A 9,105-nucleotide genomic window follows, 5' to 3' on the forward strand; every position below is an offset into this window, starting at 1 on the left:
ATCAATATTTAATTCCTATTATGGCATATGTCCAATGTCCATTCATATATTTATTTTATTGGTCACTTGCACAGCCTTCAGCTTTTGTCATTTTTCTCTGTTATACAGAAACAAATGTAGTGCATTACGGGTTTAAGCTTGTGTGTATTACACTGTGTAGAGCTTTGTACTATAAAAGCATATTTTTATTATTTTTTCAGTACTGTTTATTGACTGTGAGACATCTATGGTAGCAGTCTATAAGCAAACCTAGCTAACAGAAACCACTATCTGTCAATCTTTATTCCTGAGCCTTTTATAAATAAAACCTCTCAAAGTTTCTAAGAGTTCCGCCTTCATCTTGGAGTCATTTTGTATGGCAGGTGGACTACTAAAAGCAAATGTCTCCAGCAGCTATGAAAAAGTAAGGAACCATGGGCAGGCTTGACACTGGCTGGCACTGTGTCGTTTATGATGTCTCCTCTGCATTCACTTTTTCACTTCGACATATGCAGTTACTTCAGCGGGTAGGCACTTTTAAGGTCTGAAATGCTAAGGACAGCGTGTGAGTAAGACCAAAATTATAGTGGTGGTTTTCACAGCCAAATTGTGACAGGGATGAATGAAGACAAAAAAGCCTGGGTAGGTAGAAGGGAAGATTGTGTAGCAGCTGTTACAGGGCACAGAATGCTGCTGGATGAATCCTCTTATCCGTCAGTCGCTCTTTCCCATGTAGATTCAAAATACTCTCAGTGTGTCATTTGTCATCCAAAGCAGCCATTAGATGAGTTTGCGTTTGGTGTGTTTTGAGGGCAGGAGAGAGGTGCAGGTTGTTTTGGCTAATTGAGTTAACTCTCTTTCTCTCTGTGAGTGTGTGTGTGTGTGTGTGTGTGTTTTGCTCTTTTGTTAGCTCTCTCCATTTTGTCCCCCCACCCACCCACCCATCCATCGTTCATTCTGCTCACAATGTTGTTTGTCATCACAACCGAGGATATTCTGCGTCATACTGTCAGTATGCATCTCTGCCCACACATACACACAGAGTTCCTCTGTATCGAGTCTCTCTTTCTCACACTGCATATAGCTTAATTATCACCCTTCTTAATTAATTCAATCGATAATTAATTCAAATATACTTTAAGAATTAATTATTGTTGTATTCATGATAATTAACTCTTTTAATTAACCTAAAATTCTAATTCCTCTGCGCTGATGGGGAGCACAGAGAGAGCTGTGGACTTTTGTTTACCACAAACCATCATTAGACCCCCAATGTCACAAAGGAACAGCATTTATGTGTGTGCGTATGCGGCTCAGTGAATAATTTCATGGTATACATAACATTTGAATTAATTAATCTGCATAATATGGATATTTGCATGTATACTTCTGCAGTTTCCACTAATGAATTTTATATATAAACCTATATTGAGGTTTTATTTTCCAAACACCAATATTAATAGTTAAAGTGTAATTTCAGCATCAAATAGTGACTGTTTTTGAACAGGTTTCCCAAACCAACCCCTCATTGGTCAGAGAAATGTATGAAAACTCCGCCCCAAACTTGCCTTATTGGCTGAGCAATTGTTGCTGTTGTCGGGCAGCTTAAACAAACTGCTGAATGTTTTGAAAGCACCATGATTTAACAGTTACACTTTTGGAGAATGCAGTCCACATATGTCTTATTTATGTTCGTCTCTGTACATTAAATTGGAATATTGAAGCATTTTAATGTTGAAAAAAAAAAAAGTAATAATAATAATAATTACACAGTTTACCTTTTTAAAAAAGCTCCTTTAGCCTAATACAAATGTAAACATGCATGAGCAAACATGTATGCCTGTTTATGAGTTGTTGTGTTAGCCACTTTTTATAAATTTTAAATATAAACATCAAATACAGTGTTTCTATCAAAACACCAAAAATGCTTTCATCTTTGACCTTGTTTCCTTTTTCTTGACCAGAGAGTTGTGCATGTAATGAGGGTTAAACACGGAGGTTTGACAGATAAACATGGTAACAAATGCAGAGCAAAGAGCCACATTAATGAGGAAAATCATTTCTATTAAATTGCCAATTGTCTAAATACACAGGCTGTCCTTCGATATGTACAGGGTTTGTGTGTGCGCATGAGCGCAAGTATCCGTGAAGCGTAGCAAAACCAGGCTGAATTTAATGACATGTATGACAATTAATGTGCCATCCAAGGAAAGAGACACAAATTTAATAAGCCAGTGAGTTCAGCATGTGCGTGTTCGTTACACTCGTCTCATCACTGCGCCTGTCTCGAGGGCTGCCTTTGTAATCTCCATTTTTTTTAGCCTTACGCCATAATAGGAAACATGCGTTTAATTAATTTAATAAGGTCAGAAATTATTACCTCCATACAAGGGATTTCGTCTTGCCAAGCTGCTCCCATCATATATTTTATTTTTTAATTGTGAAAGTATTTTTAAAGGTATTTCTCTGTAGATGGCTCCGGAGCTCCAGTGGGATGGTTTTTAAATGAAGGTTGGGTCCAGGTGGGGCCCAAGTTAAACTGCTTGGTGGTTCTGCTCCAATTACACATCCACACTTGTTCACACACACATCTGTCAACACACCTGGGATGGTGGCCCTGTGAGACTCTAAGCTACTTTGCTCTGAGTGGAGAACATTATTTTCGTATGCAGAAGTCCGCGGTCTAAATGAAGGCCTTCACCCAAAGCCTCTACAGAGTGCAGAGACCCTCTCGACTGTAACTTCTGGAAGTGTTTTTAAAACTCTGCTCAGTGGCAAGGTGGAAAAATGCAACCAGGAAGTCAATATTTGCCCCTCACTCTGCACCAGGCCACATCCTCCAAAACGTCTTTCAGCCATGGTGACAGGGAGTACATTTTAATTAAAAGGTGATGCAGTCTGTCTGTCTTTGTGTTTTCTCTGTAAAAGAGGAAGTAATGTCTGATTAGTGCATGTGACATTTGATGAATCTTCCACACAGCGGGGCCACGGAAGGTTAGGAACGCACTCGTGTGTGTGTGTGTGTGTGTGTGTGTGTGTGTGTGTGTGCGTTTTTGTGTGGGTAGGTGTTCAATTGTTCATAAAGTGAATATACTAGTGGTAAGTATTTTGGGAGATCTACAGAACTCACCAGGGCCACCAAGTCCACTGTTCTCTACCTTTGCTTACACACACACACACACACACACACACCCCTTTGATATCTGTTGCGTTTGCTCAGTCATTTGTGTAAATTTTGCAACCCACAACCCATTTTGCTTTTGTAAATGGACACATTTCTGAGTTAAACATGATATTCAATGAAAAAAAAATAAAATAAAAAAAAATGTAGCAAGGGGCTTAATTTCTAAATAAAAACATGCATACATACACAAAATGATGTGACCCTCAGGCCATCCAAGATAAGTGACTTTTTTTTCTCTTCAAGCCTGTGCGTTTAGTCTGTATGAAAAATGTCATATGAATTGTGATGTGTGCTTTTAGTGATTGAAAGACTGTTAATCATTTTTAATAATTTTGTTAAACTATATAAATAGCCTATGAAATGCAATAACTGGTTCTGCAGTAATTTCTTGCTATATCTTATTATTTTGATGTCCAAATAATAAATCTTAGTTGAGGTAACATATAAACATGGTAAATGGTTAAATTTTAATTGACATAACTCGCTGTAGTTTTCTAAATGTTTGACCAGTTAAAACATTTTAGCTGAATGGACTATAAAACTAATTCAGTAAAGGTTGAGCCAACTAAATAATAGCAATTCATATAGAACTTTGAAGAGAGAAATTGACTGAACGTAAAATTTCTGTGGAACTAGTTACTAAATAATAATTAGTTGAAGCAGCTTGAATTTTTTATTTATTTATTTATTTATTTTTTATATACAGTGTTTTCTTGTTACTATATTACAATAAGTTAGCTTTTAATATTTATTTAGCACCAAAATGTGTATTAAAAATTAAATATATATATTAAATATAAATAATTTCATTTTGATAAAAGATTATGAAGACGAGCATTAAAGGGGAAAAAAAAACCTGGATTAATCATCCAAATTAAGGCTATGAATGCACATTTAAAAAAGTAAAAAAAAATAAATAAAAAAATAATAATAAAAAAAACAAAAAAAACAACAGAAGATGACCAAAATAAACACATAAATGCATTCACTTTGTGAAATTCCAATTCCCAGAAACATTCCATGGATGTGCTCATGGCAGTTTCGTGACAGGTGAGAGCCGGACAGTGGGGAGGCGTGTGACAGCCATTAGAGTGATGGACAGGTGTTGAGGAGAAGAGACAGGCGAAGCGGCAGGGTCGCCTCCGTCACTCACTGACTCACCTCTGTCTACATGAAGAGCGTGTGAACTGACTCACGGCACAGGTGTTGTATATGGACGAAGTGTGTGTCAGTGAAGCTTCTTCTTTCCTCACCCTTGTTTATCACCATCTCAGTACTAACAAAACAACAGAAACAAACAAAAAGACAATAGGTGACAATATGGTGCTGGGTTTGACTGACTAACAATCCCCTTGTCATGTTCCTCTTTTTCTTCATCGTCATGTTTCTTCTCACCTAATATATAAAAGTGCAAACCACTGGTACCTGGCTCTGAATACTACTTAGGCTGTGAAACCCATGACCATACACCATTAGGATGTGGTTCAGCCATGTGTTTGAATGTCAAATACACATGCAAAGTCACTGGACACCTCTGGCCGACTGCAGCCTACCTCTAATTTCAATAACATTTGTGTTTGACCTTGGTCTCTATTTAGAGGAGGCGACCGCTGAGCACGGTTGGCAAGTCATGAGTGGGAGTGGATATTCATACCCCCTGTTAGTCTCAAATATGGACAGGATACACTAATATGCTCTCCAAAAAATATACAATCAATTATCATAGTGAACTGATTTAATAAATGGTGCAAGTTTATAGTTATTTACTTATATAAATTCAAGCTGTTTCAACTAATTATTATATAGTAATTAGTTTCACAGAAATTTTACATTGTCAATTTCTGTCTGCAAAGTTTTGCCTGAATTGTTATTTTTTAGTTGGCTCAACCTTATTCTACTAAAATGTTTTATATGGTCAGACATTTAGAAAACTACAGCAAATTATGTCAATTAAAATTTAACCATTTACTTCATGTGTTACCTCAACTAAGATTTATTATTTGGGCATCATAAGAAATTGCTGCAGAACTAGTTTACATTTTATACTGAGTTTAAGAAAATTATTAACTGATGTCTATCAATCACTAAAAACACATAGTTCACCCAAAAAGAAAATTTGCTGTTAATTGACTCACCCTCAGGCCATTTTTTTGTTCAATTGATCAGTAAAGGAGATTTTTAGGTGAAACCATTGTCTTTGGCAATTCATAAACTGCACATCTCTGGCTGCCAGCTTTTAAGATGAAAAAAATATGTACAGACAAGACCAAGAAAAAAGAAAACGGTCAATAAGCATGTTTACATGCACACCAGTAAGCTGACAACGCACTTAAGCTGTGTTTACATGACTTTATTAATAAATCAGGTTATTTCCCCTTAGTTAAGGGATTATTGCGTTTACATGCCGTGTGAAATTGGTTTAAGAGGCAAAAATCGGTGTTCTGTTGGCTCCAGAAGGAAACACGATGCAAGGAAAAAAGAACCAGGGGGTGAAAACTTTTTGAATTTGAAGATCAAGGTAAATTGTATTTAATTTGTCTCCCGGGAAACATGCAAGTATCTCCTGTTGCTTTCGAAGGGCAGTATTAAATGGAAAAAAATATGGACATCTTCATCCTGTTCAAAAGTTTTCACCCCCCCCCCCCCCAAAAAAAAATCTGTAGAACATGACAAACATTTGAAGGGGGTTATTTTCAGCAATTTTTTTTTTTCGTCTTGTGGACTATGTAAACATATTTTATGTAAAATATCTTACTCAGGACAGTACTAAATAAAAAAATAAATAAATAACATGCATTTTGTATGATTTCTCTTATTTTGTTAAAATTATTCACAGATTCTGCAAGGGGTTACCAAACTTTCGTATGCCAATGTATATATATTTAGTACCCCCCAACATTTTATTGTGGTTTTTACTCAGAAAAAAAAAAAAAACTTTTGCCAATAAATTTCACAAATAATTTAAAATAAATGAGAAAAACTGAAATAGTGTTTTATAGTACTCTAATATTTTTTGTTGTTTTTATAACTTGAAATCACAAATATAAACAGTATTCCAGCATAAAAAGTTGATATTCAGCTAGTTTCGTTGGACCAGCTGACAAGTCAAAAGCCCTCATAAAAGCATCTTCACCCTAGTGAAAAATAAATATATTAAAATATATTTGAAAAACATTTATTTCATGCTAAGTTTGCTACAAATATATTTATGTATTTAATACAAATACCCTGCAGTTGTATTTGTAGTTTACTAAACTGATATACGTAAAGTCTTCTAAATGTTGTACGTAATGCACTTTAATTGTGCGGAAGTAGTGCTGAAGTCCAACTAAAGATATACTGAAGTATATTTGATTGCACTAGAGTGGAACTATTGCAAGTATATTTTAGATACACTTTAAATATTTTGCATATAAAAGACCGGTATGATTCAAAGATCATACAATCCTCAACAATATAGTGACATTAAAACACATTTTAGGCTTAATATTAGGAAATGTGCATTGTGCACAAGTAGTACTCCAAATAAAATGTAATCCAGTGATATGTCAGTGAATATGTTAATAGATTTGAAATAAATGTATTTTAATTATATTACTTTTTTTTTTTACTAGGGCAGGCAAGGTAGTAAATGTGCTAGCTTTGACACAATATGCATGTTAGTGTCTGCCTAAACGTTGACAAAATTACATTTAAAGAACAAATTTAATTAAAAAATGTAGTGTTTTTCCCCTAAAATGGACCAAAAATAGTAATAATAAAAATAAAATAAAAAACATTAAAATTAAAACTGACAATAAACTGCTGTTTAGAGTCCACCAACTAATACCACCTGCCTCTAATAGCATTAACCAGCAGCAAATCACGGTTCACGGTAAACTATATTTGTCTGCTGTTTGAGCGTCCTGTTTCAAAAAGAAATTCACCACCAGAAGAAAGTAAAGTGTGCTTGTCAAGCAGGTGTTTAAAAAATAAACTGATATAAGCCTATAGTCCTGTGAGCTAAGTCAGAGAGCTGTGCCTATGATACGGTCATATTTATTACAAAAAACGGTCACACTTTGTATTAGGTGGCCTTAACTACTATGTACTTACATCAAAAAATAAGTACAATGTACTTATTGTGTTCATATTGTATTGCAAAACACTATTGCTGCTATTGAGGTGGGATACGGGTAAGGTTAGAGACAGGTTTGGTGGTTTGGGTAGGTTTAAGGGTGGGTTAAGGTGTAAGGGATGGGTCAGCGGTGTAATTATAAATCTAATTACAGAAATTAATTACAGATGTAATTACATGTAGGTATTTTAAACAAATATAAGTACAATGTAAAAACATGTACGTACACAATAAGTGAATAGTACTAAATGATTAATTTAAATGTAAGTACATAGTTGTTAAGGCCACCTAATATAAAGTGGGACCCAAAAAACTTCATCACTCTGTCGCTTTACATTTCTTCAGTTTTAATTCAGCTTCCTGTTGCCTGCAGTGGACATCTGATCAACTAACCTGACAGCTTCAACCTCAGTTACTCCACAGCTTCTCACACTTCTCATCAGCCTCTGGACACGATAATGTCAGAGTGTCCAAGCAGCACACATCTTAGTCGCCTCAGATGAGGACTGATCGGACAAGCAGAATTTATGTATGCTTTTGAGATATTTTATGAAGTAACGTCTGTGAAATTTAAAACGAAATATTTACTTTTATGTAAGAAGTGGCGCTCCAACACATTGCAGTTTATGACAGGTGACACAATACTTTTGGGTGTTTGACAGCAGCTTAGTGAAATGTCAGGTGACAGTGTCTATGCTGAGGCAGTCAATAAGCTATCACAGGTTTGAATGGGAATGTCTGTTAAGCTTAAGAGTGTGGGCTGTAGATTTCCATCAAAACTCAGTCAGTGGGTTGCCATGCTCACAATTTACACGTGAGGTGTGTGCAAGGCCGTCTCTAGCCATTTTTGACACCCTAGGCGAAATCCCTATTAGCCCCCATCCAACTCCCACGCCCAATAGATAATTAATATTACATACAAAATAACATAAAACTGATTATGTAAACACTCAAATCTTAAATAACAACATTGATACATTTACAAATTATATTTGTAGGCCTATAGGCTATAGGTTTTATATAAATTGGTTGTCATAGTAACAACACTAATTTGTGGAAATTCTACGGTGGCCGAGAGAGCTCAACGCGCTGCAACTTCAGAAAACACATGCAAATAGAAAAAGCACCAGCAAATCAAGAAAACATCTTCAGTTTGACAGCAGGTGGTGCAAATGCTCACAACACAACCAAATAAAGAATTTTATTTGCAGCGCGTTTCTTTGTTTGGTTGTGTTGTGAGTATTTGCAGCGCGCGTGTTGTCAAATTGATGAAGTTGTTTTCTTAATTTGCAGGCGTTTTTTTCTATTTGCAGTGCGTTTCTTTATTTGGTTGTGTTGTGAGAATTTGCAGCGCGCGTGTTGTCAAATTGATGAAGTTGTTTTCTTAATTTGCAGGCGTTTTTTTCTATTTGCGGTGCGTTTCTTTATTTGGTTGTGTTGTGAGCATTTGCAGCGCGCATATTGTCAAATTGATGAAGTTGTTTTCTTAATTTGCAGGTGTTTTTTCTATTTGCAGCGCGTTGAGCTCTCTCGGCCACCGTAAAATTCAGTGCATTGTGAGTTCCTCAAATCTGAACGCATTAGACCTATTTGTAAACTGGCTGTTACAATCCCTAGTTGCTACGAAATTGTCATCACACATAAATTAATTTTATTACATTTGGATGCATGTTTAGATATTATCAGTGGCTACTTTTTGATTTGATCAGTTTTTTTGTTCAATTGTTTTGTTTTTGTTGTGTCAGTTATTGCATTATTATTTCAGTCAAACCTATAAAAACCCTTTGTTACCCCAAACTACATAGGCCAATAAAAGCCAGATCAG

Source organism: Onychostoma macrolepis, chromosome 14, assembly GCF_012432095.1.
Source record: "Onychostoma macrolepis isolate SWU-2019 chromosome 14, ASM1243209v1, whole genome shotgun sequence".
In the NCBI taxonomy this organism is placed as follows: Eukaryota; Metazoa; Chordata; class Actinopteri; order Cypriniformes; family Cyprinidae; genus Onychostoma; species Onychostoma macrolepis.